Source organism: Oculina patagonica, chromosome 8, assembly GCF_052425735.1.
Source record: "Oculina patagonica isolate OP01 chromosome 8, crgOcupat, whole genome shotgun sequence".
Classification (NCBI taxonomy): Eukaryota; Metazoa; Cnidaria; class Anthozoa; order Scleractinia; family Oculinidae; genus Oculina; species Oculina patagonica.
In genome coordinates this window covers 22,063,419-22,078,033 of record NC_135765.1, presented here as the reverse complement: position 1 = coordinate 22,078,033, position 14,615 = coordinate 22,063,419, and the positions used below count along the sequence as shown (strand labels likewise).

At 39.5% G+C, this 14,615-nt stretch overlaps 1 long non-coding RNA gene and 1 other non-coding gene across 2 annotated transcripts; both read right to left on the bottom strand.

The window, feature by feature from the left end:
- Positions 1-4,266: 4,266 nt before the first annotated feature.
- LOC144663262 (uncharacterized) lies at positions 4,267-6,068 on the bottom strand. The gene is made up of 2 exons (XR_013572590.1): positions 5,714-6,068; positions 4,267-4,472 (listed from the first exon to the last, which is right to left on the bottom strand). It is a non-coding gene; the product is annotated as an uncharacterized LOC144663262 (long non-coding RNA).
- A 3,860-nt stretch (positions 6,069-9,928) lies between these two features.
- Trnav-uac (transfer RNA valine (anticodon UAC)) lies at positions 9,929-10,001 on the bottom strand. The gene has a single exon. It is a non-coding gene; the product is annotated as a tRNA-Val (tRNA).
- Between the last annotated feature and the right edge of the window lie 4,614 nt (positions 10,002-14,615).

Below are 14,615 nucleotides of genomic sequence, written 5' to 3'. Positions count from 1 at the left end.
GCCGCTTGACACATCTGCCTGGTTTGTTCGTGAAAAATATACTCTTGTTTGGAAAAGTTTCGCCTCAAACTGTCATCAATCTTTCCGTAAAAGATCTGAAAAACATCCATTTTTATAGCAGTGCAACAAGCTGCATATCGCACACAAACTTTAATAGCTCGCAAGCAGCATTCAAGTGTTACGATTCCTGCGATCGACCACAATCTGAAGAATCCGCCGTTTCTCCGCGGGCATGGCCGTCAAACTTTCGACGTTTTCGACCAGGGGAGGCACTAGCCGAAACTTTTCCTTCCCGAGCAAATTCTCCGCTAAAAAGCAAGACAGATATAGCGAGCGAACTGGCTTTGTGTACATACTTCGTTTGCATGAGAACACAACAAAAGGACCGCAGTCAAGCTGTTCGCCGATTGGGCAGAATAATACAAAGGGAAAACAAAAGATTTTTCTGCCCAATCACGAGGCAGTATTCAGAGAGCTTTTTGAACTGGTCTGGTAAGAATCTTTCCCCAGGGGCACTTTCAGTCAATAGAACTTTTATATGCTGATTTATGTAACTGGCAGTTTCGCACTATTTTTTACCCGCTTTTTCGCGTTTCCCTTGCCCCACTAACTGCCCCTGGGTCTCCGAGGATGGGTGAGTCCAGGCGCAAAAGAAGAGAGATCCACTTCGTACAGCGGACTCTCCCCACCGAAAACCTCAACCTCGCGCGTATTCTTCTTATTTTTTTTTTTTGGATTTTCTCCGATGCCACTCTCTTGGACAGCATCAACCAACCTCATCAACTCCAGACTGCTGCTACTTACCGCATTTATTCGATTAAGTGCCCAACCTCGAATAAGCGCCCACCCTGAAGGTAAGAAAAGTTAATAAGCGCCCAGCCTCGAATAAGCGCCCACCCCCATCCCGCAAAAAAATGAAGTGCGCAATTGGAGTATTGATTATTATTTATTCTCTGGCTTAGAATCTCTAAAATTCATTGTACTGTTAGGGAGCTACCCGAAGACCGAGTTTCCTTAGTATTTTACAGAAACTTTCAATGAACAGTTAAAATTCTGCTTTGGTACATCTTTGCGTTATGTTATTATTAATTGTTTTGTTGTAAAGTAAACATACTAATTGCTGAAAATGGCGAAGATTTAATAAGCGCCCAGCCTCGAATTAGCGCCCACTCTCAAGGTCCAAAAATTTAATAAGCGACCAGGGCGCTTAATCGAATAAATACGGTAGCCTGTGAACGTAGACTTACTTCCGGCTGTCGTTTCTCTCCGCCGAAGAGAAACGACAGCCGGAAATACGTCTGCGTTCGCTGGCTAGTAGCTACTTAACGAGATCTAAATCTGATGAAATACTTTTTGTGGATGTTGGGATGATTGTGTGAGAAGACTCGTTTCAAAATTACTGAGAATATTTCTCGTTCTACAGGACACGCTAGTCCAGTCCCTGAACTCTCTCTTCCGCGCGCCCGTTATAGGGGTTGAACCCAGGCGCACAAAGAGAGAGTCCAGGATAACTTGCATGCGCATGCTCAAAACGAACCAATCGGAAGCGAGAAATGTGGCGTCAATAGCCCTTTTTGTCTCGTGTCGTCATGACGACGTTGTCATGACGACACGAGATGATTGTACAGGGGGATATTTTCCCGCCATGTCAATATTTTTCCCGCCATGTCAACATTTGCTTTGTGAGGCCGCGGAATTTTCCCGCCATGTTATGAAATTCCGGCGGCATCCGATCACAAAACAAATGTTATCAAAGAATAATTGTTTCTTTACAAAGGTCGCAACTAAAGCGCTGGTTTATCAAACAGTAAGTTAGGAGTATTTATTGTAAAGGGCTTATTATGTAAAAATACAGGCACGCTATAAAAAAGAGATGACGTTTTTTTCTGAACTTGCAGCAAACGAGCAAATTTTAAGTGGTCTAACAGGCAATAAAAATGGAACAGAAATAAGGCCCCTTTTAGCTGGCAACAGTGCCTATCCGCTAACGAACTGGCTAGTGAAACCCTACCCGGACAGAGGACGCCTGACTCAGGAGCAGCGAAAGTTTAAAACCTAAAGTTCGGTGCGCTACGATCTGTAGTGGAACGAGCATTTGGCATGTTGAAAGTTCGTTGGAGAATTGCGTTGAAAAAGGTTGAACAAAAAACGAGCATCATGATCCTAAAAAAGACTATGATTGCTACGTGACTTTTGCACAACTTTGTATTGAAAGGGGTGACCTTTGTGGCATGAATAACAACAATTTAATAACAGAAGATAAACGATTAGATAAAGACAATTATTTTGATGCCAAATCTTTAAAAATGTCAACTGTGGCGTTTGTTTGTTCAAATCTAGCGTTGTGCTGTTCCATACTTTTTCCTACATTTCAATAAAAGAACTCTGCCAGTCTGGAGTCGTACTTTTTTGCCTTTCTTTTTTCAGGCGGTTCTGATTCATCGAGAGAAACATTTACACTTTCGATTTGCAAAGCCTCGTTTACACTCGGCTCTGAGGTAAAGGTAGAACTCAATGTATGACCGAAAGAGGGAAATTATATTTGATGAGTTTTCTTAGGATTGAAGAGCAGAAATGTCAATCTAAAGCGCAAAACATACATTGCTTTTTTATTTTTTTGACCCGAAGATTGACCTGAGTCAAGAGGCACTACATGTAGCTTCATATATCCTGCTGTGAATTCCACGCTACAATGGACGTCACAACTTTTATAGACGACAACAACAGCCTTTTCAGTGCATGAATGAAGCTCTTAAGAGGAATACACGTATACGTAGATGTGACGCATTTTTTTCTTTAAATTAGCTGTACGCTTTTCAATTTTGGATATATTTGAGCTGCAGCCAGCAGTTATCAAGAAAAATACAGACAAGTTTTACGTTCTTAAAATAACATTCTAACCTTTGCCGACAAGATTGTACTGAAAATCAATGAAATTAATTGTAACTCAAGCAGAAAACGCGTAGAAGAAGAATGAAATACACCAGGTTATTACAAACACATAATACAATGTACTAACCGAAAGAGAGAAATTATATTGATGAGTTTTAGAACGGATCTGAAAAGCAGAAGTGTCTAATAATCAACAAGATGTCATTAGATGGACCTGCCTGTAAATTTTTCGTTGTCGTTGTTGTGCATATAACGCTAGTATACCGCAACTTAAATTGAGCGAGAAAAGCAGTTTTTAACATGAAGCTCTAAAATCTCTTTGGAGTGTCTTGTCTTGTGGTCGCTTGTAAAGTTTTAATTTGTGCAATTGTGAGATGTACCAGAATAACAGCTTCACGTTGCCAATTTAAAGAATAGCGTGCTTTCATTTGATATCTATTATTTTATCTTGAGAGTTTTGGAAAGTAGTTGAAAATCATTTCTGTTTACCAAGCGTAGGAGAATGGTGGATGTTTCAACAGGATATTTACTGTAACAACTGTATTTATAGAGATTACAGTCGTGGAATATAGCAGATATGGTAAAAATGTTGCTGAAAGAGAGGACGATGTAAATATCAGTTGTTCGATCGGTAAGCATTGTTCTTATCTTTGTGTAGACAACTTTTTTTAAATTTAGCCGCGGCAACAGATTGTATCGGGGTTAAAGAGGGATTGTAATCTAAGCAATTAGTTGGTCGGGATTGACTGATGTCAAAGTTAATCTTGCACACATAACACATGTCGTTTGAACAAAAGGTTTGAATCGTTTGAATCGTTAGTCGATTGAATACCCAACCATTTTAAAGTTATGACCAGTTATGGTACAGCATAGTAAGCTCTGTGTAGAAGTTAAAGTCTCTCTTTAAAAGTGAGATTTGCGCGAGTTAAACACTACTACATAGTTTATTGCGTACGTTCGCGCGGAATCACATGTCAAGCAAGATCGAATGTTTTCTATTAAGCAGAACCTAGCAGAATATTTCATTCAGTAGATTTAAATAGCGAAGAAAATGACTGTAATTTACACGTTCATCAGCCGCTGCGTTGTAGCTTTGGCGTTACAAAAACATTAAGACCGGCTCATTAAGGCCAGAATAAGGCAAGGACAAAGAACAAATACAGTTGTTCCTGGACATGTAAAGTATAGCAATGATTTTATCATTCCCTCAGGCAATTTTTGTAAATATAACTAAAGACTTGCAAGCATTATTGCCAGTTATACATGGTCCACATTTTGTGCATCTCATAATAATAATCCTTACCATAGTGTTTGGGTTGGTAATACTTTTTTATAGTAACAGGAACTGTTAAATGGCTTTTTGAAACACCTTGATTCAACACTGCAAATGATTTATTTCAAAACTTAGTAGCTGATGCAGTCATTTCAACTATGAAAACATTTTTTATTCTTAAAAAATTGCCCTCTGCTTGTGTTATTTTTCATTTCTTGACTTGAATAGATGATTTTCTGAGCTTCTTTCAACTGGCAGACTCCTTTTAGAATGTTTCACAATCTATGTTGCAGGGATTTCTCTTTACCTATGAGATAATATTAAAACTTTATTTAAACCAAGCTTATAACTTCACCTAAAAGCAGCTCTAACCAATATAAAATAAACTACCACACTCAGAAATAAAATAAAAAAGAAGTCTGCAAAATTGAGAATAATTCCTGATTTGGGATAACTATTTTACTGAAAACTTTCAAGAATTGGGCATTGTGTAATGTAAAGTATTATTAAACATCAACTTCAGTGGTTTACGGTCGTTTCGAGACAAAGTCTTTTCGAGACAAGTCGTTTCGAGACAAGTCGAGGTCGATTCGAGACACATGTAAAGTCGTTTCGAGACAAACTGAGACACATGTAAAGTCGATTCGAGACAAACTGAAATTGCTTCGATTTAGAAGTAAACCCCCAAAAAGATCAGTATATTTTAGTGTTTCAGTTTGCGAATAAGCGACTCGATCGATCGACGTAAATAATACCCAGTGCTCCCGCGGGAGCCGTTTTTTGTCTTGCACAGATGGATCGTTTTATGATGCTCGTGGACCGTTGAGGTATGAACAGGCCTTCAGTAGTTTTCTCGCACTTCGCGTACCAGAGTCGAACTCGTTCCACAACTTGAATATCTTGGTCTGGAGCTCTCTAAACTTCTTTCTTTGGATGCGCTTTAACTTCTTTTCCTCAGAGGTCCGGTGCACCACCGAGTTACACAACTTTATTGATCGTATTTGTATTTCTTGATAACTATTGTGGAGTTATAGAGTAAGTCTCATAAATATATTGATACAAATCTCTTTTGTAAATAAACATAAACTTGGTCTCGTTTGTGTGTTCTCATTGCGGAGGAGGGCTGGGTATCGGAAGGACTTCGCGGGAGCACTGGAAATTATTTACGTCGATCGATCGAGTCGCTTCGGCGAATCGCAAACTAATATACTGATCTTTTCTCGAGTTTACTTTTATATCGAAACAATTTCAGTTTGTCTCGAATCGACTTTACATGTGTGTCAGTCTGTCTCGAATCGACTTCACATTTGTCTCGAATCGACCTCGACTTGTCTCGAAACGACTTGTCTCGAAAAGACTTTGTCTCGAAACGACCGGACACCACTTCAGTGATTAAAAGCAAGTAAACAAAAGTTTTGTAAACATTGCATGTTAAAAACCTTTCTTTCTGATCTCAACGACTTGCTCAGGAGAGCTGTGTATATTTCCTTTTTAGTAATGATTAGTACGAAGAAAAATTGCTTTAAAGACGAAGAAAATTGTCCTCACCATGCTTATGCTGGCGTCTTATCAGATTACACCATGGATGCGATTTCTTCACTGGATCTCCTTGTGTTTTGTTACGCAGCGAAAACAACTGATAGCCCCTGAGAAGCTTACTAGCCTTTTTTACAGCCAAAAGCGGCCCAATATTTTCCATTCATCTTAGAAGATGACGAAGGAGTATTATTAGAATCAAAACTTTCGCTTATGTTCCGAAAAACGCGAAAAAACACGGGCTAATTGCCGAATCCTCACTGTAATCTCTCTTCACGCTCAGCCACGGGTCACCGGTAGCCTCGCTATCATGTCTGCGCGGTTACTATTCCAATATGGCGCCGGGAACTGTAAAAAGGGCTATTGCTTGGAACGCGCGGGCTAGGTTAAAAATGCTCGCTCAAATGACGAATTCAACTACGCGACCAAGCGCGCGGATAAATGCAAGAAAAAATTTTTGCTCAATTGCTTCCAAAACTAATTCAATAAACAGCTACAAAATACAAGGAATAATTGACGGATAGCGATTTGTGTTTTGGCCGTTAGCTTTAAGTAGACACTGACTGTAAAGCTAGGCCTTTTTAAAGTTATTCCAGTGATCCTGCTTTAGTACACGGTCGCGTAATTGAACTCGTCATCCGCGCGCGCGCGTTTCAAAAGTGCTGCCAAATATGGTTTTTCCCCCAATTTTGGGGGAAAAACTGGCGCATGCGCATGCAAGTTATCCTGGACTCTCTTTTCGCGCGCCTGGGTTCAGCCCCTATAAAGGGCGCGCGGAAGAGAGAGTTCAGGGACTGGACTACAGGACACGCATGCCAGGAATTAAAAAGAAACAGAAAGGTGGAAGCTAAAATGTAATAGGAGCAGAAATTTTTCTGGGAAGGTCTTGCTAGACTGTCCACAGCCTCTCTATTTTTCAACGCAAAAAAGCGAGAGAATCGGCGGAGGGGACGGGAGCGCCCCGCACCTCACGCCTTCCGTTTTGCGCTGGCGTCCAGTTCTCTCGCCGTTCTTTCCCCGCGCTCATTCGATCGAAAAAATAGAGGGCTGTGAACAGTCTAGGTTTTGCTGCTATCGGTACCAACGCAATATTCGAGTGGATTCAAGCCAAAATCAAAGTCTCTTCGAGATATCGACGTTTTTGCATGAAGTATGAGTCGAAGGTTTATCCTATTGTTCTTCGAACTTATCATTACAGTTTCTTTGTAGTTTAATTTAACAATTTCCTATCTTCGCGGAGGAAATGCAGCCATATAATTTTGTCAAAAATGGCTCGTTCGCGCCGGGTATTTATACACATATTCCTTAACATTACACAAATAAACAGTGCAAATTGCAGCGAGATCTGACAATTCTATACTTTAAAACTGCAAGGACCTTTCGAGGCAGTCGATTACGGCAGCGAAATTAGCAAATGAAACAGCAAAATATGCGTTCGACGCTTTGTTTTTGCGACACTATATTTGAATTGTTATAGGTAGACCGCCGTTCAATGTGTTCAAGGCCGTATCGTTACGATTGCTCCATGAAAAAGCACGAAAAAAAAATACGGATATTTCCGACTACTGTCGGAGAAAACATTGCGTAAACAAATCGTTACACTCAAGCTGCGTTTTGTCTAGGCTCGGCGAGGGTCGGATATCAAGACCCAGGATTAAACAAAAGCCACATATACAGTGAATGCTTTCGAATTATATTTGAAGATGAAATACGAAAGAATTTTGCTGTCTTTGACTGAAATTCCACTCGAACTGCGTAGATACTATCGCATGTTGTAAAGCCGATTCATGCAACATTGCTCTCAACGCGATGTAAGTGCTAGTGATTATTTATTCGTGTTTTAGTTACGCAATCCATTGTTTGTGCGACGCTTTTTATAGATCGCCTTTCAGACACACGTGCGTTGAGATAAGAAAGCTGACATGTCACTTTTAAAATTGTTATATAACGTTTGTAAATGTGACAAGTCACGTTTTTTCCACGAAATCGCAAGTGATCACCCACAGCGGAAAGTAATCCCTTGAGAAATTAAAACAGTCCCTTGAGAAATTAAAAAAGTCCCTTGAGAGTTTACAAATATGTGGATCCAAATTTTGTCTACTAACCCCTATTCTACCATTTTAGCTTGTAAACAAGCAAAAACGTCGAAAAAAACCGTTAATTTTCCGAAAAATAAACGATTTCCTGCAATGTAGACCGTGTGGCATGCGTTTCTTTACCTTGCCTTATTGATAGAGAATAGTGCAAAAAAAGGCTGCGATGGAGGAAAAAGAGAGAATCTATCACCCTTTTCCGTCCTCGTTTCTTTTTCCCGCTTTCCTTTTTTCTCCGTCCTATGCTTTACGTTTCTTAGGCAGGGGTCGATTTCTACCCAACGTCATCGGCTAGCGGGCAAGACGACGCTTTCTTTGCACATACGTTCCCACTCTTCCCAAACTCTGTGTACATGTCCGTTGGGGAAAAAAAAAAGCAAAAAAAAAAATCCTGCGACGCGTTCACGCTTCCTTCCCACCCCCCCCCCCCAAAAGCAGCTCCATTTGCCGCCTTTCGCGGTTTCAACAGATAAATGCAATAGCGCTTGGAGTTGAGGCTGCTATGTATCGTGGCTTATGTTGTGCAAATCTATGAAATAGATTTCCACAGCATAACTAACGACACAAAACACCTTCATATAATGATACTGGATTGTGTTCAGTAAACTCTCTTCAGAGCCGGCGAACGAGGCCGTTTGTTGATAAAATTTCGACTCGGTACGTAATATTCGTCATAAATATAAAACAAGTTTTCGCGTGCTCTTTTTCTTTGCATACGAGTGAATTAAAACAATTTGAGTTAATTACTTAAAATGGGACAAATATTATAATTCTACATTGGAGGAAGTAGGCCTTACTGGATCCCGGGGCCACGCTTGTAACGGAGATTCAGCGAGAACACGCGGAAGCAACCGAGCATGACATCCACCCAAGTGCCACGATCCTTGAACGAGGAGTTACAATTTACACCAAGAGACTATTTTTAGAGTCTTGGAACTCAACGGTGGATTCCAACGCGTTAACGAAATAAAACCCCTTCCGCGCGCTTACACTTCGATGGCGTATTCAACCATGCTAAATAGCGCGTGCTTATGTTTAACGAACTCATTTCATTCTGATGAAGGTGGACAGAGGCCACGAAAATTTAGTGACATTTAAAGTTTAGATCAGATGGATCTTAATAATAATCAGGCTACCGATGTATTTACAATTCTGTTTTATTTTATTTCAATGTGCTTAAACTTGTCCTCAATTGCATGTCCTCACAAAACGGCAAATTTTATAAATGTATCAAACTGGTATACCGTAGAATTCCGGTTATAAGCCCTGGGCTTATACAACTTCGTAAGGGGTTTTGGGTGGGCTTATAAACGGAGGGGCTTATATCCGGGAGGGCTTATAAGCGGAATGAAAAAAACGTTCGCGCTTTTGAAACATAGTATTTACGTCCCCATATTTTGCCGACAAAGAGACAAAGAAAAACAAAAGTGAACACCCCCTCTCGGACCATGATCTGCGCCCCATGTGAAGCGTCGAGTGGCTCATGATTGTTAGTGAACAAAAGATCTCCAACACTCACTCCGTCAGTCTTCCTGTCTCTTCATCGCCCAACTGATATAATCTTCAGACAAGTCACTGAGCTCTTCAGTGGAAGTGTTTGCCCTTTGACAAAGAGCAACGATGGATAGAACTTCCATATTTGCTCTGTGCTACAACAAACGCTCAACAAAAGATATGGAACTTTACAATCCTATAAGTTATTACGACAATTTCCATGGTTACTATGTGTCGCCACTTCATGACGTCGCTCCAGTAACGGGAGCGCAAAACCTGGGTACTAAGATATTTGCGCGGGAAAACACAAAGTTTAATAAGGGACATTATTTTGTTATGCAATTACATGCAGAAACCACCGCGAATTGTAGCATCTCACTTCGCACCCATGAAGGGTTTTGTTGGCATCCATGTAATGAAATAGATAAAGGATAAAAATATAATAAGTTTATACTCGGCTCAATGCAACTTCTTATTTTCTATCTCGACGTACCAGATAAATTCAGAGTAGAGAAGCCCTTTTCTTTAATATACGTTTCTGCGAAAAAAACACACACACACACACACGCACAAACAAACAATGCAAACAAATACAATAGCAACATAATTACAAGCAACAAATAGTCATCGCAAAAATATTTGTTTCCGGCAGGTTTCGAACCTGCGACCTTCCGCGTGTAAAGCGGACGTGATAACCACTACACTACGGAAACAGGCTTAAACGATAGTGGTGCGGTAAATATCATTGCTGATGAGAGATATCGAGGTAGCCGCCTATTCTTTACCATAGCGGGAAAAATCCAAAATTTTGTCTAACGTCGGCTTTCAGGCACGGATCCTGGGAGGCACCTTTTGCTAAATAAACCAAAATATCCGCAAACAAACTAGAAATAATTCCCCGTGAATTCCGTCAAAATTCCACAGGCCCTCTGCGGTCAATGTGGGTAAATACAGGAGAAGTTTGAAACGTTGCTAATTTTTATAGTAACGAACCAGAAACGAATTGCAGTAGCAAACAGGTGTAATGCAAATAAAAAAAGATATTTTCCTCTTTTGTAATTTTGAATACAAGCCATGTCTTAATGGTTTGACTTTTTTAATTTTCCTTTTTCCGCAAGCGATCTCGTGTTTATTAATTATAAGCGGATGAAACAATTTATCGAATTTCCAAGGAAAAATTGCCAGGAAACTTCCCTGGCAATTTTTTTTCTTGGAAATTCGATAACTTATTTCACCCGCTTATAAACGCGAGATGTTCGTTTCGTATATTTTGTGTGCATTCGGGAAAGTCGTGTATCAAATGGAAAGCATGATAATGGAGAAACAGCTGTGATTAAAGGCGGTACTGTGAAGATACATTTAATTGCGTTAATTGATTTTAAATTGGCTTGACAGGAAATACATTTAGCCCTGTAAAATGTTATATCTTAAGAAAAAAAATTCTGTTCTTGTCAAGATGCTTAATATTGAAGTTTTCCACTGGAAATAAAAACGAACGGAAAAAGTAATCCTTTCCTTCGTTGGCAAAGTTGATGTTTATCGGCGCAAGTTTAATGAAAGTGACTCCATTATCTCCCTAAAATAAATGTTCTGGCAAGTGACATTCAATAAAATTAATTCGATCAATTAATTCGCATAAAATTAAGGACATGCAACGAAGAAAATAACATTAAATTTTGTAAAATTTACATTGAAAATAACAAAGTAAAGGAATTAAATTTTGAACTAAGGCTACTTTACTGGTTAATAATATAAGATGATCAAGGTAAATGTGCTAGTGAATTTTAATATTATGCGTAATCAACTTATACCGCAAATTAATTTTACCAGCTACGTAAAGATCAATTGAACAAAGAAAATTGGTTCAATTGCAAAATTAATCGCAAGTACAAAGATCTTGCGGAAGTGACTGTAGTTTCTGTTAATAATGATTCGGTAGCCAAACTGAAAAAAGACTTTGTCGGTAAACTAAACCGAAACGAACAGACTGTGAGAAAGTTGCAGTTGTTGTCAAGTTTGAATATATTTTTAAATCAAGGCAGCTTACATTCAGCTCATTTATCAAACCGATAGATTAGCGATCAGATCTTTTTCTCTTCAACTAATTTTTTTGACTTTTTAACTCATTCGTCTTGACACCAACGTTTAACTTAATCAGTGAAACATCCGATCTTTCACAAGTGTCCTTGGTAAAGCAATATCGACGATCACCGTATTTTTCAGAGCTCCGTCCTGATAGGTCAAGGAGTATACGCCGGTAAGTGCGACAAAATTTTGTTCTATGCCCCATGACCATTAAGAGATCGATCAGTTTTAATTTTTAAATGTTGTCACTACCAGGTAATTGCGAAATACCATAAATAAGCTAGTTTAAAAAAGGTTAATAACTGTTATGATGGAAACGTCAACATAATCTTACTGATTGTCCAAATCTTTCATTATTTGTTAATAGCTAAGGGGATTGTTTGCCGTCTTTATTTAAAATTACCTTACTCTACCTTGCCTTACCACCTTACTTTACCTTGCCTTACCTAACATTACCACGAACGACATGCTTGTCTCAGTACTCGGTTCCGGGCAAAGTGACACTACGGAAAGAAAACGGATTGAGACAAGGCTGTTTTTTCGCCATCAGACTTTACGACCTCGTGGACTCGCGCGCGCTTGTGGCGTTTTAATTTGTAAATTTTCAAATTCGTTAGCTCTGGCTGCTTTACGTTAGCTGGCGTTTCAAATTTTGCACTAAAGGGCAGTACCCCTGAAACGCATTATTTACAATTTAAAATTATCGTGTTTAAAATCACTACTTATGCGCTACACAGTCGCACGAAATTTCTATTAGAGATTTCTTTGTTACCTCACCTTACCTTTTCGAAAATTAAGAGTTAGCAATCGGACGTTCACTTCCCCGAGGTCATGCGGAAAGTTTGATGTGTGAACTGTGTGTCCATGATTTTGACATTGCTATGGCAACCGCATAATTACATGTAGGTTTGGCGAAATATAAACCTTTTTGACACAATACTTCATTTTTCCAGCTTTTTTTAGTAGAATTGCAAAATTCGTTTCTTCTTATTTTAACTATAATTTTGTTTTTGTTTTTGGTGGCGGATCCAAAGTGGAGATTATCACGTCACAGCCAACAAAAATTGTGTCACCTTGTAAAAAAACTAAAGGCTTTCTTCTTAATGTAAACTAAATTTGCTGTCTCTTATATGAACGAAATCCTTGAGGGAGGGATCCATCGTCCCACTCACCACCCTTGTGCCAAGCTTAGGTGGGAATACGAATTTGGTTGTCTTGCAAGTACAAAGATTAGATGCGCAAAAGCAATACCAGAAACTATTACGATACTGCATTTCGGAAGTGAACTTTGTTTAAGATAATGGCTTTAAGACAATAACTTACACCACGTGTCATTTCAGGCAATGATGTCCCTAGTGAATGAGACTATACATTCAGGAAGTCTTTCCTATCAAAGATGCCTCATTCCTAACATTCCTCAAGATGTACAGCACACGGTGCGTGACGTCACCAACTTCATTGTCATTCCTCTTAACATGCTGGTGGCCTTCCTGTCGCTGATTGGTAATTCCCTCGTTCTCGCTGCTGTGGTGCGCACGCGATCCCGTCAGCATCCTTCACTGCTGCTGTTATGCAGTCTTTCAATAACTGACTTGTTCTGGGCGTTGTTTTCCATCATTAGAGACACCGTAAGGTTTTCGCGTGAGGATCTTTGCCCTGGAGACAGCAAAGAAGAGCCCTGGTTTGCTTCTTTATGTATAATGGCAACCATCGGTAACTTGGCCATTATAAGTATAGATCGGCTTCTGGCGGTAAGCAAACCCTGGTGGTACCGTAACAATGTCAAACGATCACGGGTTATCAAGCAAGCATCTGCCGTTTGGCTTTATAGTTTGGCGACATCAGGACTACTTTACGCCAAGGAACATTCCCTTATTCCTTATACAGTACCATTAGTTCCTCTCATTTTCTTGTATATTTTTTGCTTTCTTCTCATAATTGTATCTTATATTGGAATATTTATTGCAAATAGAAGCCACATGCACTCCATGCCTCAGCATGCCGGTTAAGTTCTCGCCGTGTTGAAGCGTGAGAAGAAATTAGCAAACACAGTTGGTTTGATTCTGATAGTGCTCGTTTGCACTTACTTGCCAGCACTTATTTTCCCGATTATTCTTTCTGTATTTGGGTATAAGATTGCAAATCTCCCTCCCTGGCGGCCATTCTATGGTTTCTTTATCACCGTAAATGGATTATTGAATCCATTGTTAAACTTTGGACGGAATGCAGACGTTCGTAGAGCAGTGCGTGGTTTGATACCGCGCCCCCAATGTAGTGTATCAGTAGTACCCCACCCTACTACTGTAGGAAATGAAACGGCCCAGAATAATCCTTCTGCTAGGAAAGTTGAAATAGAACTCGAGAGCTATGCTGCTCGTCCGAGTTAGTTAATTAGTTAGCTAGCTAGCTAGCTAGCTAGTTAGTTAGTAAGTTAGCTAGCTAGCTAGCTAGCTAGCTAGTTAGTTAGTTAGTTAGTTAGTTAGTAAGTAAGTAAGTAAGTAAGTAAGTAAGTAAGTAAGTAAGTAGGTAAGTAAGTAAGTAAGTAAGTAAGTAAGTAAGTAAGTAAGTAAGCAAGTAAGTAAGTAAGTAAGTAAGCAAGTAAGTAAGTAAGTGAGAAAGTAAGTAAAAAACGTATTATTATGAAAGACTGTTTCTCACCGACATGTAGATCTCTCACAAGCGGAAGAGTTTTGTTAAAGTGGTACGAATTTCACGGGAAAGCTACTCTAACTAAATAACTTGTAATTAACAAGTGGTAACCACAGGTTTTAAAGGGCGCACCTAGATGCACTTAATTGTGTTTAAAATGTGGGCAGTGGTCTGAGAAGGTACTGGGACGAGAGTGCGTAATTTTAGATTGCAAAATACTTTCATGTCGAAGTTTTTGGGAAGTTTGCCATAATCGCTGAAAAAAAAAAAACAATTATTCGAGCAACGCGTCACGCAAGGAATGCTTGTTTTCATCGTTTCCTATTGCCGCGAACATGACTGACAGTTTTGCGAAGTGTAATCGAGCATGGCGTGTGAATTGAGATGTGTTTTTCTTCGGTTGGCGAACTCGCTATACGTTGTCAGTGATGTATTTTTTTTCGAGATTAACCGTTGTTTGAATCATTCGTTTTGCCGTGGTTTATCTGTGATACAATCACAGCAAATCTTCTCAAAAGCAACGCCTAAACAACATCTGCAAAACGTAATGTTTGCGATCTTTCATGTGACAGAAGCCTCGTTCTTATGTGACA